The sequence below is a fragment of the Canis lupus genome, chromosome 11 (genome assembly GCF_011100685.1).
Source record: "Canis lupus familiaris isolate Mischka breed German Shepherd chromosome 11, alternate assembly UU_Cfam_GSD_1.0, whole genome shotgun sequence".
In the NCBI taxonomy this organism is placed as follows: Eukaryota; Metazoa; Chordata; class Mammalia; order Carnivora; family Canidae; genus Canis; species Canis lupus.
The window spans coordinates 23,317,933-23,343,895 of NC_049232.1; the positions used below are offsets into that span (position 1 = coordinate 23,317,933).

General features: G+C 42.0%; 1 long non-coding RNA gene across 8 annotated transcripts in view; it reads left to right on the forward strand.

Moving 5' to 3' along the window:
* Nucleotides 1–25,963, forward strand: part of LOC119876800 — a 300,097-nt gene that overhangs the window by 224,126 nt on the left and 50,008 nt on the right. For 2 of the 8 annotated variants that reach the window (XR_005366693.1, XR_005366699.1), the window contains exon 1: nucleotides 8,670–8,767. The exons of 4 other annotated variants lie outside the window; for them this stretch is intronic. This is a non-coding gene — a long non-coding RNA (uncharacterized LOC119876800). Of the gene's footprint in view, nucleotides 1–8,669; nucleotides 8,768–15,151; nucleotides 15,443–25,963 lie in introns of those variants that run through there. 2 more of the 8 variants (XR_005366694.1, XR_005366700.1) reach the window with 1 other exon arrangement.

The following is a 25,963-nucleotide window of genomic DNA, read 5'->3' on the forward strand; positions in this document are numbered from 1 at the left end:
AACAGTGATGACTCAGAGCTCCTGGAAGGAGCCTCTTACCCACCTCTTTCCTCTACATGCCTCAGACCAGGGTGGCCAGGGAGACCTGGTTCCCATGGGAATGAGGACCAGCAGGCTTGCTGATAGGGAAGTGGGGCTCTGCCAAGATATGGGGCTAAGTCCTCCAGCCTGGCTGTGGGAAAAAAACCTCTCAACCTAGGCTGGGGAAGGGAGGGATTTTTTTTGCATGCTCGTCCCCCCGACCTTTTTTTTTCCTTTCCCTGGTGTTGTTGTCAGTCATAGTTTTCATGAGTAGAGTCAAACTGTACCTCTCTCCCAAACTGACAGAGCATGACTGTTACAGGTCAGCTTGGAGTCTGGTCTTTTCCTATTTTCATCCTCTGATTTGAGTATGAGGAAGACATGACTGACAGCCCTCTCTGGCTCTTAGGTGAGAGTCTTTTTCAGTTTGTTCTGCTTCCCTTGCTAAAATAAATTTTGTTTTTCTAAAATAACATAAATATTGTATACACTTTTTTTTTTTTTTAAACGAAGGACATTCGTTGAATTTATTTGTGGATACAGATGAAACGAAAGCTTGTTTCCCTACTGGTTTCTCTCCTCCCTAATATTAATTGTGGAAGTTAAAAATCTGGGTTGTTGCTTCCTGTGGTAACATTTCCTATCTCACTAAATCATGCCACAGATGCAAAGTTTCAGTTTAATTTGGTTTCTGATATTATGCTTCCATAGGTAAATGAAGACCCTGGATTCGTAAATCTTTTTTTTTGTTTGTTTTGTTTTGTTTTGTTTTTCCACTTTTATTTTTATTTATTTTTATTTATTTTTCCACTTTTATTTTTAAATGTATTTAGACCCAAAGTTTATGTCCATTTAGCTGACCTTTTCAATAGTAAGAGCTGTTTTATAAGGCAGCAGAAGTGAAAGTTATCAGCAAGGTTGGGTAATGTAAAGTATTTATGAATGAGCGTGCAAAAATCAGTCTGGGGTGTAAAATGTGGGGCTGTAGTTAGACAGAACTGCTTGTGACTTGAGCCTTCTTTGCAGTAAAGCATAATTCATGCTGCTGTTAGCCCTTAAAACAGGAAATAATATACCCATTTAACTTAATCACAATTTATATTACATGTGCATATTTCTAAACAAATGTTGTAGATGGAGAGTTTGGTAGCAATAATATTTATGAATTACACTTTTAGTTAGCAAAGGAAATGTGTGACCTCTTACATTTGGTTTGACATTTGAATTTGGTGTTCAGTATATTTGACAGGGGTGATGGATTCTCATTAGCTCAATGTATAAACAGGAAATGCTTCCTCGGTGAACAGTTATTAATGTGGGACATCCCTGAATTTGAATGTTTAGTTGTTTTTTCTGCTCTAGATCGTGAAACTTACTTCAGGTCTCTTTTGGGGGGGGGGGAAAAAAAAGAAGAAGAAGAAGAAAGAAAAAAAAAAAGGAAAAAGCAAGATTTCAATTTTGTGTCTTGCAAACCTGCACAGCCTATGAATACCAAGCTCTGAGAGGCAGAAACTGGTTGACAGACTGGTGGCAAGGAGCCACCCTGGCGGCAGATGCCCCCCTCCCCCGCCGTGGATTTTGCTTGCCTTAATTTCTAAATAAGATAACCTATAGGAATTAGAACACGACGTGGGGGCAGATTTGAGTAAGCTCATACTTAACCTTGACCTATAGCAGGATTACAGCAGTTCGTGCAAAACGGGAATCAGAACAAATTTGTGATGTGGCTTAAGGCTGCAATTTCATGGTGAGTGTTTAGCACTAGCTTGGCATTCTGCAATGATACCATGATATAGAAGCTGGAGGGAAGGGTGCAGGAAAGCTAGCAGAGACATCTGACCTCTGATGGGAATGAGGAGAAGCCAGGCCTGTGGGCCGGTGTCCGCCGTGGGCTGGGGGCCTGTGCTCAGCCCCTTCTGAGGAATGCTTAGAATCTAATTAGAAGTCAGTGAGAAATCCGGAAAGTGAAGCTGGCAGGCCCTTAATCTGAATTTCAGGTCTTCAGAGGGAGAAAAGTAGCGTTTTTATTGTTGGAGGTCAAAGTTTAAATTTAGTTTATATCAGATTACCAAAATATGCTTTCGGTAAGGTTAGATTCTCATGCTCGGAGAGTCGGACTGTAATGAAAGCAAACAGGGCCAGAGATAATCCCATTACAGATGAACTCTTCACTCGAAGCTCAGCCATTTGGGAACCATAATAACACCATCTCAGCAAGAAGATAAAGGCCGAGCGGGCAGGGCTGAGAAGGAACCTTGCTGACCACCCTGTTGAACGTAGCCCCTTCCCCTCCCGGCACGCCCTGCCCTCGCTTTAGCTTACAGCACGTCCCTAAATGACTCCACTTTTCTTCTGTGCCCCCCTACTAACCTTTAAGTCCCCCAAGGGTAGAGACTTCTGCCTCTTTTGTTCACTGCTCTGTACTCACCATGCGGATCACAGCGTGCCTCCTAAGAAGCACTCCCTACATACTTGTTGATTGAATGAGTATGAAGACACCCCAGTTCCTTCGAGCAGAAAGCAAAGATTTTTAAAGTCAAAGATTTTGAAACTAAGGTAGGGGACCAGCCCCTTTGGATTTTAGGAGTAGCAGTGATTGCCCTGGAAGGAGGAAGGTGTCATCATTCCTGTGGGTTCTGGAAGGTAAGTCCCAGATTGGGGGGCCACCAGCTTGGTTCATGAGGTCAGGAGCCATACCTGCCCTGGGGCTCAAGATCTTGCACCTATCTGTGGATGCTCAATAACTAGGTATCAAGGTAGACAGATTTAATGAGGAGTTGTGTTGGAAGAACCCAGAGGCTACTGTGTATCTTCCGCCCACCCTCTCAGGACCACAGCTCAGTATAGGCTGAGGCTGACCAAGTGAACACCTCCAGGGGCTGACTGGAAATGGGTGGGGGGCGTGATTCTCCTGAGCATTGACAGGAGCTGCACCAAGTGGGTCCCTGGCGTGCTGGCTGGAGATAGACCACTGAGGGCTTGACAGAAGGGACTGGCAGGAAGGGACATGTCTGTCCTCAGAGCTGGCCTTGCTATTCCTGACCAATTTAGGAGAAGTCTCACCAAGACATTCCTGGGTTTGAAATAAATAAAGTGTCACCCTTTTTGACTAAGGATGTACGTGTGGGAAAACCACCCTCCTTCCTTACTCTCCTCCTTTACAAATCATGGGAAATAGACCAACTCCTTGTGCGTCTAACGAAAATAATTTGCAGACTATCCTGTTTCCTCCTTCCCCCGTAGAAAACAATCCACACACTGTCCTCTTCTGATCAAATACTCCCTTAAGAATGTCGATGTGGGCCGCTATGTTCTTTTGGTCTCTCAGAACTTCACATTGTCGACTGGTCTCATAAGCCCCAGATCCCAACTCTTAGCTCCCAGACCTGGTGGTATTATCGCTCTGCCAGACAGCACGGCGGGGAGGCAGGGCTTCTGGGCAAAGACCAGCTCTGTGAACCGACACTGGTCGTCACTGACTCGCTGAGCACCCCTCTGGCCCTGTACCCGCCAGAGAAGCGTGAACCCGTCAGGTCTGGTCGCTGCCCTCAGCAGCTTAGGTCCCAGCTGGGAAGATGGTGGCTGTCTGGGGGCTTCTGTGTGTGTGGGGGGGTGCTGGCATGAGGTGGGGGGCTGTGGAGCAACCTGGGTTGGGCTGGGCGTGAACACAACTCAGTGACCCCAGAAGCCAGCCTCACAGACCTGTGATCCCTGGGAGGGGGGCTCCCAGACTTCTGGGTGCCTGCCTTTGGCTCAGCACTGGGGCAGAGAGCAGTCTGGCTGTGAATCATTCCCCAGAGAAGTGGTGGCGTGAAGGGAAACCGAAACCGTCCATCGCACAGGCGGTGTGAGACCGATGTGCAGACTCTCGTTTAGGGGCGCCACCGTGTGAGGCATGAGAGGTGCAGCCGCCGGGGCCTCAGGGGGCTTGCTGGGCACCACGGTGTGGCGGGCCCTCTCCCGGCCCGGCCTGTCGGGACCAGGCTCCGTCCCGGCCAGGGCCCTATTGTTCATGCTGCTGCTCGCTTGGTTCCCCTAATCCTCCCTTCATCCAAGTCCTTCCGTTCTCAGTTCGCAAAGCCCGGGGGAGCCTCCACCGTGAAGCCTCTGCTGAACACCCAGATCCTGCCTGCCTCTGAATCCCTGTGGATTTTTGAATCATTTTCTCAGGGCTTTGTGTATTTGGTCTTCCCCACCTGTCCGAGAGCTCCCGGGGTGCAGGGGCAGTGCCACTTCTCTGCCACCCTGTAGTGTTAGTTAGTGCTCTCCATAGTGTTTATGAAGCGTGTGAAAGTTCAGCTACCACCTCCCCACTACCAGTGAATTTTGTTTTTTGGAATGATTAAAACTTTCCTGTTTAAAAAATTTTATAACACTAATATATTTGTTCTAAAAAGCCAAACAATATAGAGGGATATAAAGAAAAAGTAAAATAGTTTGTGGGTCTCCCTTCCAGGCTTGTTCCCCCTGAGGTTACCAGTATTCACAATACAGGGTAATTTCATGTACATCTCGTTCTACACACAAACCACCTTAAATTAAAAAGTATACACATATATTGGGATTTTACTTTTTCCCACTTATTTATAAAATGAAATGTGGCTCACACTCTATATCTTCACATTGTTTTACAATTAAGTATCACATCATGGTATTACATTAGGTAGTAAATTTGTGAAAGAAAGAAAAAAAAGAAAGAAAGAAAGAAAGAAAGAAAGAAAGAAAGAAAGAAAGAAAGAGAAAAGGAAAAAAAAAGCCTCCCCTATCAGTAAGGGTATAGGCAAAATGAACCTTCTGACATGTATAAATACCCTTTAAAAAATATTAACTCATATAAAAGAAAAATAAAAAGAGACTCATTAACAAGACAAGCAGTGTTAAAGGAGGATGCATTATAATATGTGAATAATTAAAAATAAAAAAATTTGTCATGGTTTTTCTTCTGCCAGTAAAGGTAAGTTGTTATTTATTCCTTTTCCCCTAATACCTGCATAATTTATACTCAGTGATATATGCATAACATCAACTTATTGAATACTTCAATGGATAGACATTTGTTTTGATTTTAATTTTTAACCCTAATGAACTGTGCTGCAATAAACATTCCCGCAGGTATGGCCTGTAGGACGTACTCTTGAAAGTGAGGCTTGGGGCCTTTTAAGTGTTCAGAGATGCTACAGAGAACTTTGCTAAGAGTAGGAACAGTTCATAGTGCCTGCCCGCCCCACATCCTCACCAGCACTGGCCCTGACTCATTGGCTTTCATTTTGTCAATTTGATGGGTCACATTTGTTATTTTAATTTGTATTTCCTCAGCTACAGTGAAGTGGCCTATCTTTTCATTGTTTGCTGGCAACTTCATTTCTTCTTTACATTGAATTTTCATAAGCTTTGCCTCTTCTTCTGCCATGTTTTCTTTTTCTTGTTAATTTATAAGAGTCTTTTATTAAGACAACATTTAAACCCTTTGCCATATGTGACAAAACTGGCTACCTAAAATTCAAAACTGTGTTACCATATATCAAAACTTTCTCTTTCTTAGGGCTTCTGGTTTTTTGGGTTTGTGTGTGTTTGTGTGTGTGTGTGTGTGTGTGTGTGTGTTTAAAGATTTTATTTATTTGAGAAGGAGAGAGAGCAAGAGTGGCGGGGAAGGGTAAAGGGAGAAGGAAAAGCAATCTCCTTGCTGAGCAGGGAGCCCAATGATGCAGGGCTCAATCCCAGGACCCTGGGATCATGACCTGAGCTGAAGATAGACCCTTAACTGACTGAGCCACCCAGGTGCCCTAAGGGCATCTGATTTTTAGGACCTATTTAAGAAGACCACCCCACTCTAAATTTACATATATATTCTCTTAATTTTTCTTCTGATATTTTTATAGATTAAAAAAATTAGATCATGAATCTGCCAGGAAGATATGTATATGATATGTAGAAGCATCTAACTTTATTTAGTAGTTGATATTGGACTATCTACCAGGGGAACAAACCAAAACAACTTCCTTTTAGCACTGACTACACCTGCGTCATACATGGAGTTACGTATGATAGAGTAGGTTCCTTATGATAAAGTAGGTTCCCAGGCCTTACTTTCAGAATCTTCCCTTTTACCTTTCGGGTAGAAGACAGCACCCATTTGTGCCCACAGTGTACAAAGAATCCACATGAGCCCCGGTTCCCTGCCCAGGGAAATCTCTTTGCTTGACATTTAGCTGTCATCAGAGAAAAGGGAGGATTTAGATTACACACTCTCAAACTCAGGCCTATGCAAAGCTCTCAAAGCAGCAAATATCCCTTCTTTTGGCTTGAAAAAGAAAAAAAAAAAAAAAAACCACCAAATTTTGAATTATGGCAACCCCAAGCAGTGCCCTAAATCACCAGGCTTCTTACATGCTGGTGACAACAGAGCCCCGGTGTAAGAGGTCCTGGTCAGAGGCACCCTTGTCCTCGAGAGGTTTGGGGGCGGTGTCTGTCTGGCTTTCTTTTCAGTATCTACTCCTGGGCTGAGATTTTCTTTAGGCCAAGTTTCAGCCTGGAGCAAATTTTTTATGGCTGTGAGCTAATCCCCTAGCAAACCCTGGTTTATATAGAAATGCTGACACAGTGCTAGTTCTGGTGATTCAACTGGGGCGGCTGGGCTATTTATGGTTCCCTGATGCCAATCGGGGATAATTCTCATTTAATAGAATCAGTTTCTGTTGGGACAGGGATCCCACTTTTTCTCCCCAGGGGGATGGTGGAACTTCTTGCCCCGAGACCTGAGCAACGGGTGGCTGCCCATGGGGAGACCTGCCTGGGAAGCAGCTCGAGCTGCAGTAAGTTACAACCAAGGTGGGCTTTTCATCCCGGGATTGTAAGAGCCTTAGAAACAAATAAATATTTTCATCTCCTATTTTGTCTCTGGGCATTGGGCCTAAAAAGCGTCTTGATTCTTCTCAGCTCAACTTGGGGGAGAAGCTGAAGATGACTTAATTCCTCTTTCCTCTTTCCCTTGCGGCACTTCTTCTTTGTTTTGAGGGTTTGGAGCAGGAGGGTCCTGAGCAGCCACTGTTTGTGGACAGGAGCCAGTGGAGCTGGACTCTGGGGCTTCTAGGGGAGCGAGGCAGTGTGTGTGGCGGAGCCCTCCGGGACACCTCTGGCCTGTGCCCAGTCTATGCAGCCTCCAGATGGGACCAATGGGGCCGATGGGACCATGGGGTGGATTTGGGACTGGCAGGAGGGCCAGTTCTTGGGCTGGTCTTCATTTCCACTATCAGTAGATAAGAATCTTGGGTTTTAAGTTTGAACCCTTGGGAGAGCTAGAAAGTACTTTGTTTCTATTTCTCAATTGTCTCTTTTTTTTTTTCTTTTTTAAAGATTTGTTTATTCATGAGAGACACAGAGAGGCAGAGACACAGGCAGAGGGAGAAGCAGACTCCTCATAAGGAGCCTGATGTGGGACTTGATCCCAGGAACTCCAGATCATGCCCTGAGCCAAAGGCAGATGCTCAGCTGCTGAGCCACCCAGGCATCCCTCAATTGTCTCCTTTATCTGAGGGCCAAACTTCAAAAAAAAAAATTGTGGTAAACTATTCATAACATAAAATTTAACCATTTTGAGATACACAGTTCAGTGGCGTTTAAATAAATTGACACTATTGTGTAACCATAACTATCGTCCATCTCCAGAGCTCTGCTTCTGCCCCAACTGACACTCGGTTCTCATTGAACACTAACTCTCCACTACTGGGGGGGTAGACTTTAGCTACTGTATATCGCATGAGGGTGTTTGGAGTCCCTGAGCTCTCAAGGGTCTGGGGTAGGTAGAGCTGTGAATTGAGCCTACATGTGCCACATGGCCTGGGTCCTTGCTGTACTGCTTTTTCTTCAGGGTCATCTGCCAAATTCAGTTGTCACTGCTCCCCAGGGCCCTGTGAGGATGGCTCACCGGGGCCCCAAGGAGCAACCATCTCCATACAGAAGGGAGTCCTTTTCACATGTCAAGCCTGTCCCAGAAACACTGTAGGACTAGACAGGCAGGCAAATCTCATGATCCCCTTTTGTCACAGAAGATGCTGAGAACAAGGCAAGCCACCTGCCCAGTTACCAAGTGACCAAGCTGGGACTTGAACTGGGGACACTTGCCCCCACACCCTGTGCCCTCACCACTCTTGTGTATTTATTGACAGGGTCTGGGCTCTCGGAATGATTCCCCAGACCAACAGGGTCATCCCAGGAGCACTGAGCTTTGCCCTTCACTCAGTAAGGCATCCAGAGCAGCCCCACCTAATTCGCTGCCTTTGAAGTCAGCCATGTCAGGAGCGGGGCAGCCACATCTTTTACCAGCTTTTATGGGGCCTGTCAGGGGGATGGAAGCACTTAGAGATGGCAGGCAGATAAAGGATGGGCCGGGCCTGCCTTGATAAGGTGGCCCAAGATGGGATTGGGGTGGGGGGAGTTGGACACTGAAGCTGCTGGGGCTGTGGTTTCTGCATGGGAGTGTGATTTCTGCCAGAGCCAGAGAAGCTGTGAAGACAGGCTGGCGGCCACGGGATTTAGTGGTTTAGTTTTGTTGAAATCCTCAACTTCAAGGACTTCCCCTGGTGACTGAGTTTTGTTAGGCTAATTAAGAGCAAGCCCTGTGGTGTGACTGGCTAGCTGAGAAAGAGGGAGAGAAAGGGTGGGTGAGGGATGGCTGGCTGGCTGGGAAGGAAGGAGCTGGTCTCACTCCTGATGGGTGAGGCCCCATCCACGCCAAGCAAGACAGATGGTGAGAAAAATCCTGGGGTGAGGGCCCATTTTACCTTTCGCAGCTCCTCTTCCAAGGATTCCCCTTCCCTGCCGGGCCAAGGAACCCACTTGGGGCTGGGAGCAGTGGGGACCTCAAGCCTGGGGGTGCTTGGGCATCCTTAGATTCAGGGTCATCATCTTGCCCCTATAGATAAGCTTGGCTGGAGACTAGAACTTGGGACATGTCTTGTGAGGGATCATAGGATTAGAATGAAGGGAGGAGTCTGAGCACGGCTGGGGGCAGCAGGGGGGCAGCTCCTGGAGAAAGGGTTTCTCAGGGCTTTCCAGGTGCTGGATCTATAATGCAGGTGCTAATGAGAGTACTTGCCCAGTTCTGAGTACAGCACTGGTTCAGAAAATAGGAGGGGTCTTGCCAACCAGTTTAATCCTCCCCCAAGCCTGTGTATTGTGAAATGGGTATTACCATCATCCCTGTTTTACAGCTGAGGAAATCTAGCTTCAGAGAGTTTGACAAATTTGTCTAGTGTCCACACAGAGTGTATTTGAACCCATGTCTGACTCTAGAGCCTCGTAAGTGCTGGTTATAGAGCTGGCGAAAGTACCTGTCTTGGCCCTCTGCCCTTAGATGGATGGGAATCAGGTCCAGCTCACCTGTGGCCTGACTTTCCTTCCCTCACCTTAAGAGGTTGCCTGCGTACAAGCTGTGTCTGTCAGCCCGGCTTGTGACAGGTGGACTCAAAGGACGCCTGCTGGGCCCCCGGGGACAGTTCTTCCCTAGTCTGGAGGGCTCCAGGGGCCCATTGCCTGCTGCTCAGTGCTGGGAACAGAATGGAGGAAGCCTTGGAAGGCAGGACTGTGTGGGGAATCCATGCTCACACCCTAAGGAGCTGAAAAACAAGACAAGCACTTGTTGCTATGGCTAATGGAGCAAGAGCAAAGGCAGAGCCGGATAAGGGATGAGAGGTAAGGGAGGGAAGTCTGGGAGCTGGGAGCTCTTGCCTGGGGTGGAAAGCAGGAAGCTGGGTCTGGGAAAATGAGCATGAGTTGGAAGGTAGCCCCAGATAGGAATAGTATTACTCCTAGGCAGAAGGGTCTGATGGTCTTTGGGAGTTAAAATCCTGGCTCTGCTCTGTGGCCTTGAGCATCTTAACATCTCTGTGCCTTCCCTTATCTCTGGGGATACTACTACACGTGATGTGTGGTTGTTTCAAAGACCAGATAAATTAATGAAGATAGAAAGCTAGGTTTATACTCATCTGCGGAGTAACTGCTGGAGCTGTGGGCTGCTATTAGCTCCTGACTGAGAAACACCAATAGCCAGAGCATTAAAGCAAGGGTGGAAGAAGGGGGCCAGCTTCTTGGCCCAGGAGTGGGTAGGCCACCCTTGTCTTCCTGGCCTGCCTCCCTGGCCTTCTCCTATCTTACATGGGTCTTCCCAAATGACAGTCAAATACTGTCCAAGAAGATTTCCCAGGATTGATAGTGTTGCTCCAACCTGACTAGGAGTTGAATTTATAGGGGGAGCACCATCCCAAATAGTAGTGAGGCTTGCACACATTTTTTTGAGTGTTCTTCATTCTTCCCATGAAAGGCATTGAGCCAGGCCCTGGGAAGACAAGCCAGCCATGGTTTTTGCCCCCAAGGAGCTCATAATCAAGTGAGAAGATGTTTGTTCATTCATTTATTTACTCAGCCACCATTTCCTAAGTCCTACTTTGTGCCAGGGGCCTTTCTAGACACAGAGAACCCAATGAAGAAAGAACAGGACAGTCAGCTCCTGCCAACGTGCTACACTGGTGGTTTATATTTCCACAATGGCATCAAGATGCATATGGTCTGGGGTGACCAACCTGATCCTTGGTCCCCACTCTGTGCCAGGTCCTGGGAATCAAATAGTAGATGGTGTGGCAGAGTGGTTAGTAACTGGGTCTCTGGGTCAGACAACCAGGGTACATATCCCATCTCTCCTGTTTCCTGGCTCTGAGAGCCTAGGCAAGGGACTTGACCTCTCTGCACTTGTTCTTTGTCTGTAAAATGGGGATACTAATGGAGTTTCCTCAAAAGATTATGGGAAGGACAAAATGAGATGGTGTATGAAGAGTGCTCAGCAGTGGCACTTGGCAGCTCTCAGAGTGCCTACCTGTTAGGACCACTGCTGTTCTTATCTCTCTTCCTGCTTGTTAGGTGCTCACAAGACATCCTGGAAGGATTCACCTCTCTTTCTAGTTGATGATAGGATTTAACATCAGGTACCATTAGAGAAACCAGGCGCATAATTCTGGTTCAAAGTTAACTGATTTCTTTTCCATATAACTGACCTTGAACAGTTGATCAGAAAGAAAGCAGAAAACCTGATGGAAAGACAAAGACCCAGGCAAGCTGTCCACAGGACAGGAGATACAGAAAGCAAATAGAAGCCCCATCTTACTTAGATTTTTTAAAATGTCCATTAACACAGCAAGATATAATATTCACCCTACAGGCTGGTGAAGGCTTATGCATTTGCTGATACCTTTTGTTGGACAGGGTGTGGGGAAGAGGCACAGTCCCACATGGTGGGCTGAGTGGGGACTGGTGTAAGACCCATGGATGACAGTTTGGGAAATGTGTTACAAACGCACCAGCCTTTTGCCTTAGCAATCCCACATACAGGGATTTATCTTACTGGTATGTGTATAAATGAATGCAGTCATCTGCATTTGAACACATTGTTTACATCCCCTTTTATTATAGAGAAAAAACAACTATACATCCCCCAATAGAGGACTGGTTAAGGTACAGCTGTGTAATGGAATCCCCTGCAGCTGTTAGAGCATGGTGTTTCTCTACCATATTTTGGAGACCTTCATATATCACCCCAGACCCGTTAAGTGAGTACAGAATGAGGAGAGTGCAGAGCAGTAGGCACAGAGTATTCTTATTTGGTTAAAATACAAGGTATATGCCAATGCACATGCTTATGTGTATAGAAGTATATCCCAAGGAATACATCAGAAACTTTTCACAGTGATTTGATTTTCGTTAAAGCTCCTAGGAGCTGGAAAAGGGTGGGAGACTGACTCTTGATCCTCCCTTTTCGGACTGTCAGAAGTTTTAAATTATTTGCATGAATACTTTTATCATTTTAAAGGCGGAGAAAAAGCAATTGAAGCTACTTCTTTGTAGTTAAAACATTTGTAGCTAAGAGATGAAATCTTGTTTCTAAGTTGTGTGTGGGGGTGTGTGTGTTTGGATTATTAAAATGTGTTTCTCCTGAAATCCTACTAACTGTCCAAGAAGTGGCTTTCCAGCATGGTCACTGTGTGAATGGTTCAAGGCTAAACCAGGGTCCTGTTTTGCTTTGATTGAAGTGAAGCAAAAGCTCACCCCTGAGCTTTCAGGGGTGGGGTCAGAGTTAGCTGGTGGGCTGGGGAGCCCTGTCCTGTCCAGGTGCTTAAAGAGTTGGTAGTCTGGTCTTGTGTCCTAGTCTCCCTATAGAAATAGGGAGACAAAAGCCCATGGGGCAAGGCCTGGGGTTCTTAATGCACCCTTAGAACCAACCTCACTCCTGTGCTGGTTAGCAAGTGTTCTCCCAGAGACAGAGTACACAGGCAGGTGCTCCTGGGTGGAGTCTTAGTGAATCTGTGTATGTAAGAAAATGAGTCTTAGTGAATCTGTGTATGTCCTGGATGGGCCATGAGGACAGCTTTTGTGTGTGTGGAATTTGGGGTGCATGCTATGCTCTGTTCTTAGATCCTTGGTAGCTAGAAGGGGTTCCTGCCAGGAAGGAGTCAGAGAAGTGGGGGCCTTGGGAAGAAGCAGTAGCACAGATGACCTGTGGCCCTGTAATGACCCCTCGGAAATCAAAACACCCCTGTCTTTTTCTTCTTTCTCTTACTTTTTCCTCCTCCTTGTTTTTTTCCATTTAGAGTTTTTTTTTTGTTGTTCATTTTTTGCTTTAAATTTTATTTTAAAATAAAAGTTAGATTTGCCCATAGTTGAGGGAGTCAAATAGTTCTAGTTGCAAACATACCCACACACACAGACATACACACACCCACACACATCTATCCTGAATTTGTCCTTCCCCTGCATTTTCTGCTTTCCAGGGGCAACTACTTTTAGTAATTTAGCTGGTTCTTATGATAATTACCTCTGTATCTATAAATAATGCGCTTATATTTATGTTACTTGAATTTTTCATTTTTGGCATTGTCCTTTGGCTTCTTGCTATGGAAGATGAGGATTCAACTCTTTTTCATCACTACCCACATGTCCCATCTCCCATCTTTCCAAAATAGTTATAGCATAATTTTATTATTCAGTATTCAGTGATTAAATGATTTTTACCCTGAAAATACAATTCCTGAGCTGCAATGACTTGCATTTTTTCCTCTCTTATCAACATTTCCTCTCTGGAGTGAATTATCTTTTTTTTTTTTCTCTGCCCAATGTTTTGTTTTATGTCACTAAATCAGCACCAATCCTCCAGTTGAATAAGATTAGTCTCAAAGCTGTTTTCACAATCCCTATCCTATTAATGTCATCTTCTTGAGGAGAAAACTCATCCAACCTTCTGAACTGGGTTGGGTGCCTTCCAGATCTGCTCTACAGCATCTGTTTGGGGTTTGTTCACTCATATCTTGGTGATCCTTTTGGTGTTCTTTTTCTGATGGATCTTCTATTTCCTGGATCCTCTTCTTTCTTGGGTTAATTCCTCATTTTGGCAGAGTACATTCCCCCCCCCCCACGAATTTACAAGGAAGTGATCGGTTATATTTGTGTGACCTTAAGTGCCTGAAAATGCCTTTATTCTAGCCTCATGTTTAGTTGATAGTTTGGCTAGGTATAGAATTCTGGTTGGAAGCAATTATCTCTCAGAACTATTATGGTCTTGCACCACTGCCTGTAAGCTCCCATTTCTACTAAGAAGACCATGATATGAATCAGTCAGCCTCCCTCCCTCCTCCATAATGGGCACTTTTCTTTGTTCCTGTCGTTTAGAAATATTATGATCCAGTTCCTTGGTGTAGATGTATTTTTACTCATTATGGAGGTCACTGAGGGGAATTTCCTCTATCTTGAAGCTCATATCCTTCAATTCTAGTTATTACTTGTGAAAGTTATTTCCTTCACTATTTCCTGTGTAATTCCCATCCCCTCTTTAGAACTCCTGCTGCTTAGATAGTGGACCCCCTAAACTGTTTCCTCAGTATTCTTATTTTTATTCCCTTTTCCTACCTTTTTGTCTCCTCTGTCATTTCTGTAACTTGGATTTTGAAGTTTTTATGCATTTTATATCTGCCATCATTTTAAAGAAATTTCCGAAGGCTCATTTGTTGTTCTTTTCTGAACATTCCATCTTAGGGAAGCATCTTGTTCCTGCTTCATAGATGTAATATCTTCTCTGAGAATATTATTAGTTACAGGCAGTTATTCTCCTCCTTCCCTATGTGTTTTGGTCTCTATTTCATACTACATAATCACTACACATTCCTGGTGGTTCTTGATTATCTGCTTACATTTATGGATAGAGGTAATTAAAAAGCTGATTTGAAAACTCTAGATGCTTAGGTGGGGCTATTTAAACTATCTCCAGGATCGCGCCCTGGGCCAAAGGTAGGCGCCAAACTGCTGCGCCACCCAGGGATCCCTAAACTATGAATTTCAAGCAGTGCAGGTGGCTTAGCGTTTTAGCGTTGCCTTTGGCTCAGGGTTTGATCCTGGAGACCTGGGATCGAGTCCCATGTCAGGCTCCCTGCATGGAGCCTGCTTCTCCCTCTGCCTGTGTCTGTCTGTCTGTCTGTCTGTCTCCTCCCTCCCTCTGTCTCTCATAAATAAATAAACAAAATCTTAAAAAAAAACAACTATGAATTTCACGTTGCATAAACCTAGCTGTGCTATTTTTATAGGGAATTCTCAATGTTGGTATCTTTTGGACTTTTCTCTTAGACTAATCTGATTGCTTAGAGAAATTGTCTTCAGTCTCTTGCCTGGAGGGTGTATGTTTAGCTACCAGCATTCTGGGAGCTTAAGAGGTGAAGAAGGCTAACAGTCTCCTTACTAGGTATATGTATCTCTAGGATGCTCAGGCTGTTACGGTGAAACACCACAGACTGGATGGGTTAAGCAGCAGGAATTAATTTGCTCACAATTGTGGAGGGAGGCTGGAGGTCCAGGATCAAGGTATGAGCAGAGTTAGTTTATGGGGAGGCTTTCAGAAGACTGCCTTCTTCCTATGTCTTCACATGGTCTTCCTTCCATATATATGGAGAAAGCAAACGCTCTGCTATTTTTCTTTTCCTCTCCTGTGGATGCCAGTCCTATTGGACTAGAACTCCCACCTCATGACCTCATTTAGCCTTAATTATGTCCTCACAGTTCCTTGTCTCCAAATACAGTCACATTGGGGGTTGGGGCTTCAACGTGTGAATTTGAGGGGGACACAATTCACTTCACAGCACTTTGTGGAATTTCACTTAATATTTCTGTTTCATTCTGATACTGTTGCCTTTAGCTATGCTTGGTGATCTCAAGACTGTTTCATCCTGTCCTGAACAATTCTTTTGTTTTTAAGTCTTCTGCTAGAATGGTGACAAGGATGTCACCTGGCTACCTACAGTGGAGATGGACATCTGAAGTCTTGGGGGTTTCTTACACAGATTATGAATCAATCCTCCTTTCAAAAAATGGACACTCACCCCCACTTCCAGAGGTAATGTTGCTGCCAATTCCTGAGTGCTTGACTTTTGGTTTTCATTACTGTTGACTTACAACTCTGTTTTTCAGATCCACTAACTTGGTTACTGCTTATCTAACTTCCAAAATGTTCTCTCCTGTTTTCTTTTTTTTTTTTTAAAGATTTTATTTATTTGAGAGAGAGTATGGGGGGGGGGTGAGAAGCAGGCTCCCCACTGAGCAGGAAGCCCAAGGACGCTGGGATCATGATCTGAGCTGGAGTCAGATTCTTAACTGACTGGGCCCCACCCGGGGAACCCCTGTTTTCTTTATTATACCATAAAACATCTTTGTGTTATCAACTAGTTGTGTTTCCATAGAGAGTAAAGTGTAGGTCTTTTACTGGATGCCATATCTCTCCTTCCCTCAAAAGCCAATGGAAGCCCATCTGATGAGTTAGCTTAGATTCCCATTCCATCTCTCCCTCAAATCTAGTGTTTCCATAAAATGTCTACGTTGTATCCAGCCAGATGTGCTTGATTTTGTAGCATTGATTGATTTTTGAGGACTGATAGTCTGACATCACTTGACCAACACATAGGGAATGCCCCTGGCTCATCACAAATACACGAATCTTTTTAATAAACTCAGAAAATGATTTGTGTTTTGAGTTGAACAAAGCCTCCACATTTTTCTGAGCACCAATACCTTACATTTTAAAACTTGATGTATTTTCAGGAGAATCTAATCCATATGTGGTTGGCTTTTTTGTTTTGTTTTGAGGCTTTGTGTTTTTTTTGTTGTTGTTGTTGTTTGGTTTTGCTTTCAGTACATCATTATATTTCTTCATAAAGCACTAGTTAAGTCCACATTCTTTATTAACTTTTTTTAAGTAAGCCTTTTTCATTAATTTTTATTTAGAACCATTTTTTCCCCAAAAACTTCCCAACCACAACTAAACTTCCAAAGATCTGAGTTTCATTTGAAATTTTGACTTTTGTTGTGTTCTAATTAGGGCAAACTAATGTTCTCTAAAATCTTGTGGGTTTCGTCTGTGTTGCCCAGGTGAGCAAATCTGCACCAGAACCCATTCCACAAAGCACCTTATTCCCTGGTACTTTGGGCCAGAAAGAAAGCACATATCTGCAGCATATCTCTTGTTATGGTCATCTACTGCATCTTTGCAGAGACCAGAGTAGGAGGTATGCTCCTGCCTTGGGGAGCTCACATCTAGTTAGAAAGTTTAGGAAAGGAGAAGTTGTGTCATTTCTTCACTACATACTATGTGCCAGGTGATGGAGTTGGCACTTTGCCATTCTTGCCCAATTTAAACCTAAGGATAAGCATGTATTTCATCTAAAATTAATACCCATAGTAAGCCTTCAGGATAGGTACACTTGTTCCTCATTTACAGAAAAAGGGTACTGAGACTCAAAAGGTTCCTTAACTTGCCCAAGATTGCACAACTAGTAAGTGGCAGAGAGGCTGGTTTACAATGCAGGCAGAACTCCAACCCATGGAAAGCAGGGAAATGATTAGGTACGTGGCATGGAGTGAGTTTTCAATAACAATGTGGAATTGACGTAACGGAGCCAGCATATGAGATTGCGAGGAGACAGATGAAGGCTGCCACCATGAGGGAAGATGTGCTCGGGGTGACTGTTGTTCCATATCTGTCTCGGGCTGGCTGCAGCCACGTTCATCCACATCACTCACATCTGTTCCTGGGATACCCCTAGAGACTGCCAGCTGCCCTCGCCCTCACCTTCCTGCTCTCTTAACTGTCCATTCACCACACAGCAGCCAGAATGATCTTTTTTAAGTTCCAGGTAGAAGATACCTACAGTGAAATGCACATAACTCAAGTGTGTAAACTGATGAAATTTTGACAAATGTATACTCTTGTGTAACCAACGCCACAGTCAAAACATAGAATATTTTCATCACCCCAGAAAGTTCCCTCATGTCCCCTTGGGGTCATTCCTACCTCTGATAGGCAACTATTCTTATTACTACAACCATAGATTAGGGTTGCATGTTCTTGAGTTTCATACAAATGAAATCACACAGTGTATACTCATTTGTGTCTGGTTTCTTTCACTCGGCATAATGTTTTACGATTTACCCGAGCTGCTGTGTGAGTTACTACTAGTTCACTTTTTAAATTGTTGAATAGCATTTCCATTGTATAAAAATACCACAGTTTATTAATTTTCTTGTTGAAGAAGCTGTTGGGTTCTTAAAGTTTGGGGCTTTTTATAAATGAATGTGTTACAAACATTCTTGCATGAGAGATTTTTGTGGATGTACATTTTTAGTCTTTTGGAAGAGGAAGAATAGAGCTACTGGTTATAAATAAATCTATGTTTAGCAGTTTAAGGAAAAGTAAAAAAAATTTCAAAGTCATTTTGCTATTTTATACTGCCACCAGCAACATATATGGGCTCTGCTTGTTTCTCTCCCCACTAGACACTAAAATAGGTAAAAATGAAAAAGACTGACGACACCCAGCATTGGGGAGACAGAGGAGCTGGAATAATTGAATACCGATAAAGGGATTATAAAGCTTGACCCTATTATCTATTTCAAATGAATATTTGAAAATAGGAGATGATGTAAGAGTCAAAGTTAATTTCCATTCTATCATTATTCAGTTCTAGCATCATTATCATCATCATCTGGTACTGATTTGAGAGAAGACTTTCCTTTTTCATTTGAACTGCCTTGGGTCTTTTGTCAAAAATTGTATATGTGATTATCTATTTCTGGGTTATCCATTCTATTCCATTGATTTGATGATCATTATGCCATTGCTATGCTATCTTAATTAAAAATTTTTTGCGGTATAATTGATATAACATTATATTAGTTTCAGGCATACAACCTAATGATTTGACATCTGTGTATATTGCAAAATGATCATAATAAATCCAGTTATGTTAATTTATCACAATCTATAATTACAATTTTTTCTCAGGGTGGGAACTTTCAAGATCTGCTCTCCTAGTTACTTTCAAATATGCAATACAGTATTCTGAACTATAGTTACCATGCTGTACATTGTATCTCCAGGACTTAATATTTTATAGCTAGAAATTTGTATCTCCTGGCATTTGACCATTTCACCTTGACCCATTTCACCCTTCCCATGCTGCAACCTCAGGCAACCAATATTCTGTTCTCTATATCCATGAGACCAGACTTTTCTTTTTTTCTTTCTTTTTTTTTAGATTCTTCATATAAGTGAGATCATATGATATTTGTCTTTCTTTGCCTGACTTAATTTTTTTAAAGCCACCTTTAATTTCTCTCCTATCCTGTAGTCTTCAGGGTAGGGTTCTTCTAGATCTTTTTACAAAATGTATTGCTGATCTTACACATCTTTTGTTCAATTTATTCCTAAATATATTGTGTTTTATGATGCAACTGTAAATGATGTTGTGTTTTAAATACCATTTTTCATTGTTTGGAACCAGGATATGCAATGCAAGTAATATTTGTGTTTTGACTTTTATCCTGTGATCTTTCAGAATTCCCATTAGTTCTAGTAGTGTAGTCTTGGGGGTTTATATTCCTTATAATTCACCACATAAACAATCCTGTCATCAGAAGAGAGACTGTCCTATTTCTTTCTGACTGATCTTCATGGACTTTTTATTTAGCTTTATGTGCTAAAAAAGATCCCCAGTGCAGGGCTGAGTGGTACTAATGACAGTATCTATCCTCTGCTTGTTCTCTGTCTTAGGGAAGAAAGCTTTCAATATCTCACTATTAAATATAATATTAATGCTGTTAGCTGTCATTTTTTCTATAGGTACCTTTGTAGTAGGCAGTCTCTATGATGGTTTCCAAAGATCCTTACTTTTAATAACACCCTTGTGCAACCTCCTTGAGTGGGCTTATTGACTTGCTTCTAATGCACAGACCATGCAGAAGGGATGAGATGTCACTTTAAAGTTTAGGTCCTAAAAAGACTGCTTTTCATCTCTGGGTTCACTCTTTCTTGCTGGTTTGCCCTGAGGGAAGCCACATGCCATGCCGGGAGCTGTCCCATGGAGAGGCCCATATGGCATAAGGGTGGCTTCCAGCCAACAGTGAAGACCTGAAGTCCTCTTTCCAAAAGCCCATGATGAACTGAACCCTGTCAATAGCTACATGAGCGACCTTGAAAGTGTCTGCTCTTCCAGTGGCATCTTCAGAACAGACTGAAGCCCCAGCTGACCGTCTTAAGAGTACTCTTATGAGAGCTCTTGAGCCATAGGTGCTCAGTAAAGCCACACCCAGATTCCTGACCCCAGGAACTGCGAGATGACAAATGTTTGTTGTCCCCTCTCACTCCTGGTTTACTAAGAATTTTCACCGTAAAAAAAAAAAAAAAAAAAAAAAAAAGAATTTTCATTGTGAATTGGCACTGAATATTGTTAAATACTTTCTTGGAACCAGTTGGGATGATTGGATGGTTTTTATTCTTTATTCTGTTAATATGGTGCATTACATTGCTTTTCAAATAAGCCCCACATGCTTGTAATATATTATCCTAATTACATCTTATTGGATTCAATTGGTTAATATTTCCTTTAGGATTTTTCTATCTATGTTTGTGGGAGATGTTGGTCTGCACTATTCTTTTTACTATTGAAGTCTAATTCACATACCATTAAATTCACTATTTCAACATTGATGTACAATTCAGTGGATTTTCGTATATTCACAAGGTGTGCAAACATCAATACATCTAATTCCACAATATTTTTATAAGCCCAAAAAGAAATCCTGAACTCCCCATTCAGCTCTTATCCAAGCCCCTGGTAACCATTAATCAACTTCTGTCTCTGTGGACTTTCTTCTTCTGGACACTTCATATAAATGAAATCATATAGTCAGTGGCCTTTTGTGTCTGGCTTCTTTTATTTAGCATGCCATTCTTGAGATTCATCATGTTGCACCATATGTCAGTACTTCATTCCTACGGCTGAATAACATTCCATGGTATGTATCCACCACATTTTGTTTATCCTTGGTCATTTGTCGACATTTGGATTGTCGTCACTGTTTGGCTGTTAGGAAAATTGCTGTGAACATGTGAACGAGTTTTGATGTGGACATATATTTTCAATGCTCCTGGAGAGATATCTGAGAGGAAAATTTCTGGGTCAACTGGGTAGGTCTATGTTTAAGTTTTTAAAGAACTACCAAACACTTTCCACAGTTTCCCAACATTTTAATTCCCATCAGCAATGTATAAGGGTTCCAATTTTTCCATATCCTCACTAACACTTGCTATTACCATCGTCTTGATTATAGCCATCCTCATGGGCATATAGTGTTGCCTTATTGTGTGTGTGTGTGTGTGTGTGTGTGTGTGTGTGTATTTATTTGAGAGAGTGAGGGGGAGGGCCTGATGCAGGGCTCAATCTCACCACTCTAAGATCATCAACTTGAACCCAAAACAGAGTCAGATGCTTACCTGACTGAGCCAACCAGGTGTCCCCTCATTGTGGTTTTGATTTGCATTTTTCTTTCTTTCTTTAAAGATTTTATTTATTTATTCTTGTCAGAGAGAGGCAGAGACACAGGGAGAGGGAGAAGCAGGATCCATGCAGGGAGCCCGACGTGGGATTTGATCCTGGGACTCCAGGATCAGGCTCTGGGCCAAAGGCAGGTGCTAAACCGCTGAGCCGCCCAGGCTGCCCTGATTTGCATTTTTCCAATGGATAATGATGTTGAGCATCCTTTCATGTACTTATTGCCATTTGAATATCTTCTTTGGAGAACTGTCTACTCAGCTCCATTGTCCATTTTTTAAAAGTTTGGGTTATCTTTTCATTATTGTGGTATAATAGTTCTTTATAGATTCTAGATACGTCTTTTATCAGATACATTATTTGTAAAAATTTCCTCACATTGTGTGCATTTTATTTTCACTTTCTTGTTGATTTTCTTTGAGGGATAGATGTATTTAATTTTGATGATGCCTAGCTTATTTTTAAAATTTTGTTTCTGTTCAGTCATAGCTAAGAGACCAGTACCTTATCCAAAGTTTTTTTCCTAAGGACTTTATAGGTTTTGCTCTTACATTTAGGTCTTTGATGCATTTCTTTTTTTCCTTTTTATTTATTTGAGAGAGAAGTGAGAGAGAGAGAGCATGAGTGGGGGGAGGAGCAGAGGCAGAAGGAGAAGCAGATTCCCCATCAAGCAGGGAAGCAGGGAGCCTGATGGGGCTTGATCCTAGGACCCTGGCATTATGATCTAAGCCAAAGATGCTTAACCAGGTGAGCCACCCATGTGTCCCCTTTAATGTATTTCAAGTTAATTTTTAAATAGAGTGTAAAGGGATCCCTGGGTGGCACAGCGGTTTGGCGCCTGCCTTTGGCCCAGGGCGCGATCCTGGAGACCTGGGATCAAATCCCACGTGGGGCTCCCGGTGCATGGAGCCTGCTTCTCCCTCTGCCTGTGTCTCTGCCTCTCTCTCTCTCTGTGTGTGACTATCATAAATAAATAAAGAAAAAAATATTAAAAAAATAAAAAAATAATAGAGTGTAAAGAATCCAAAGTCATCTTATGCCTGTAGATACCCTATTTTCCTAGCATCATTTGTTGAAAAGACTACTCTTTCTTGCATTGACTTAACACCTCTTGTCAAAATTCAGTTGGCTGGGGCCTCTGGGTGGCTCAGTTGGTTGAGGGTCCAACTCTTGATTTCAGCTTAGGTCATGATCTCACAGTTGTGAGATGGAGCCCTGTTTAGGGCTCTGTGCTCAGCAGAGAGTCTGCTTCAGATTCTCTCTCTCTCTCCCCCCTCTCCCTCTTCTCCTCCCCCCCAACCCCCTGCTCACACAGACTCTCTCTCAAATACATTTTTTTAAAAAATCAATTGGCCATAGAGAGATGAGTTTTGTTTTTATGGAATCTCAGTTCTATTTAATTAGTGTATAGGTCTATCCTTCTGCTAGCACCACAGTTTCTTAATTACTGTAGCTTTGTAGTAAGTTTTAAAATTGGAAAGCGGGAGTCTTCCAACTTTATTATCCCTGTTCAGGATTGTTTTGGCTCTTTTCAATTTCTTGAATTTTTATATGAATTTTAAGATTAGCTTGTCAATTTCTGCAAAAAGGCACCTGGAATTTTTATAGGGATGTCTTCAATCTGTAGATTAACTTAGAGTGTTGCTGTTTTAACAATATCAAGTCTGCTGACTCATAAACGTGGGATGACTTTCAATTTATTTAGCTGTTCTTTAATTTCATTCAACAATGTTTTGAGTTTCTGGTTTTCTTGCATAGACTTTGTTTTTTTGTGTGTGTGTGTGAGAGGGTAATGCTGGCTTCATAGTATTAGTTGGAAACTGTTCCCTCCTTTTCTAAGTTCTGAAATACTGGTATAGGATTGGTATTCTTTTCCTTATGTGCTTGTTTTAAATCACCTTTAAAGCCATCCAGTCCTGAGGTTTGGGGGATATTTTAAATTTTGAATTCAGTATATTTAAAGGATAAAAAGAACTGTGTATGAAAATAGTCAGGTTTACAGTGGGTTAAGTTAGGAAATAAAATAATACAGAGCTTTTCAGATTTTTTGTTTCTTTTTGAGTCATTTCTGGCAGTTAGCATCTTTCAAGAAACTTCTCCATTTCCTTTTAATTGCCAAATTTATTGGCCGAGAGTTATTTATAGAATTCTCTTTTTACCATTTTAATGTTTCCAGGATCTATAGTGATGTCTTTGTTTTTATTCCTGGAGTAATTTGTATCTTTTCTCCTTTTCTTTAAAAATCTAACTAAGGGGATCCCTGGGTGGCGCAGCGGTTTGGCGCCTGCCTTTGGCCCAGGGCGCGATCCTGGAGACCCGGGATCGAATCCCATGTCGGGCTCCCGGTGCATGGAGCCTGCTTCTCCCTCTGCCTGTGTCTCTGCCTCTCTCTCTCTCTCTCTCTCTCTCTCTCTCTGTGACTATCATAAAAAAAAAAAAAAAAAAATCTAAGTTGGGATCCCTGGGTGGCACAGCGGTTTAGCGCCTGCCTTTGGCCCAGGGCGCGATCCTGGAGACCCGGGATCGAATCCCACATCGGGCTCCCGGTGCATGGAGCCTGCTTCTCCCTCTGCCTGTGTCTCTGCCTCTCTCTCTCTCTCTGTGACTATCATAAATTTAAAAAAAAAATCTTTAAAAAAAAATCTAACTAAGTTAACTTTGGTATTTTTAGATTGTCTATTTATGGTTTCATTGATTTTCTGCTTTTTGTTTTCTATTTCACTAATCTTTGTTCTTACATTTATTATCTTGTTCTTTTTAATTATTTGGGTTTACTTTGCTCCTTTTTTTTTTAAGCTCCCAAAGGAAGAAACCTCCGTCTTTATTTTAGACCATTCTTCTTTTCTAATATTAGCATTTAAAGCGATAAATTTCCCTTTAAAGCATGCAGCATTACACAAATTTAGATATGATGTGATTTTATTTTGATTAAATTCAAAATATTTTCTAGCTTCATGTATTTTAACTTATGTTATTTGGTGCATCCATATTTAGGATTATGTCTTTCAATAAATTGATCCCTTTAGGAGCACCTGGGTAGCTCAGTCAGTTAAGTGTCTGACTCTTGATTTAGGCTCAGGTCGTTTTCTCAGGTTCTTGGGAATGAGCGCAGTGTCCCTCTCCTTTTGCTCCTCCTTCCTGCTCTCCACTCACTATCTCTCTCTCTCTCAAATAAATAAAGTCTTAAAAAATAATAAATATACCCCCCCTTATCATTATGAAATATCTTTTTATGTGACATTATTCCTCAACCTAGATTTTACTTTGTTTCTTATTAATAAAGTCACTTCAATTTCCTCAAGATTACAGTCTGTGTGATATATCTTTATATGTATTTTACTTTTAATATTTGTGTCTTATTTCAAAGTGGCTTGTACAGAATATATAATTGTGCTTTGTTATTTTATCTAGGTTGAGACTCCGCCCTTTGTTGTACTTTTTAGAATTAAAATTTTATTTTGTAATTAAATGTAATCATGGATATGATTGGATTGAAGTGTACCATCCTGCTGTTTTTCTCTTTGTTTCTGTTTTTATATATTTTTAAAAGTATTTTCTCCTGCCTTTCTAGAGTAAGTGAGTTTTTTAATGATTGCATGTTAATTCTACTCATGGCTTCTTAGATTCACCTTCATTTTACTGTGTTTTGTTTTTCATTTTTATTTTTAGTGGTTGCTTTAAGTTTTAAAATGTGCATCTTAAAAAAATAAAATGTGGGGATCCCTGGGTGGCACAGCAGTTTAGCGCCTGCCTTTGGCCCAGGGCGCGATCCTGGAGACCCGGGATCGAATCCCACATCGGGCTCCTGGTGCATGGAGCCTGCTCCTCCCTCTGCCTGTGTCTCTGCCTCTCTCTCTCTCTCTCTCTCTCTGTGTGTGACTATCATAAATAAATAAAAATTAAAAAAATAAATAAAATGTGCATCTTTTATTCAATATTTTCAATATTTTATTCTGGTGTCACATTCTATCTTTAAATAATTTTATGCCACTTCATTTATAACATGAGAACTTTACTATAGTACAGTTCTATTTACTCCTCCTTATCCCTTGTGTGATTTTAAAGTTTAATTTTACTTCTACGTAGGTCATAATACCATATCTATCTATCTATCTATCTATCTATCTATCTATCTATCTATGTTTGCATTAGATAGTTAAATATCTCTTTTTTTTTTTAGATAGTTAAATATCTCTTAAAGGAAATTTTGAAACTTTCTATTTTGTAATAATTTGAAATGTACAGAAAAGTTGTAAAATCCCTAGAGTTCCTATATATTCTTCACCTGGCTTCCCCTAATGTGAACTAGCATGTTGTATAACTGTAGTACACTTATTAAAAGTAAGAAACTAATATTGATACAAAGTGTTAACTAGACATTATTCAGATTTCACCACGTTTATACAGATGTCATTTTTCTGTCCTAGGAGCCTGTCCAAGTTCCTTCCTTGCAGTTGATTGTCACCCTCTTCTTAATCTCCATCAACCTGTGACAATTCCTCATCTTTATTTATCTTCGATATTCTTGATAATTTTGAAGCAACTTTTATGGAATATCCCTCAGTCTAATGTTTTCTACTGATTAGGTTGAGGTGGTGGCATTTTTGGCAAAGATACCCAGAAGTGGAGTGCCCTTCTCCATGATCTTAACAGGGGGCGTATGATATATCTTGTTATTACTGGTGGGGTTAGAAGCACCTGGGTGACTCAATTGGTTGTCTGCCTTTGGCTCAGGCCATGAACTCAGGGTCCTGGCATCAAGCCCCACATCAGGCTCCCTACTCAGTGGGGAATCTGCTTCTCTCTTTCCTTCTCCCTGCCACTCCCCCTGCTAGTACTCTCTATCTCTGTCAAATAAATAAAAACATTAAAATTAAAAAAAATGTTACTGATGGGATTACCATTGATCGGGCAATGTTTTCCAGAAGTATCTACTGAAAGTTACTGTTTTTCTTTTTTCTTAATTTAAATTCAATTAGCTAGCATAGAGTATAACATTAGCTTTAGATGTAATGTTCAGTAATTTATCAGTT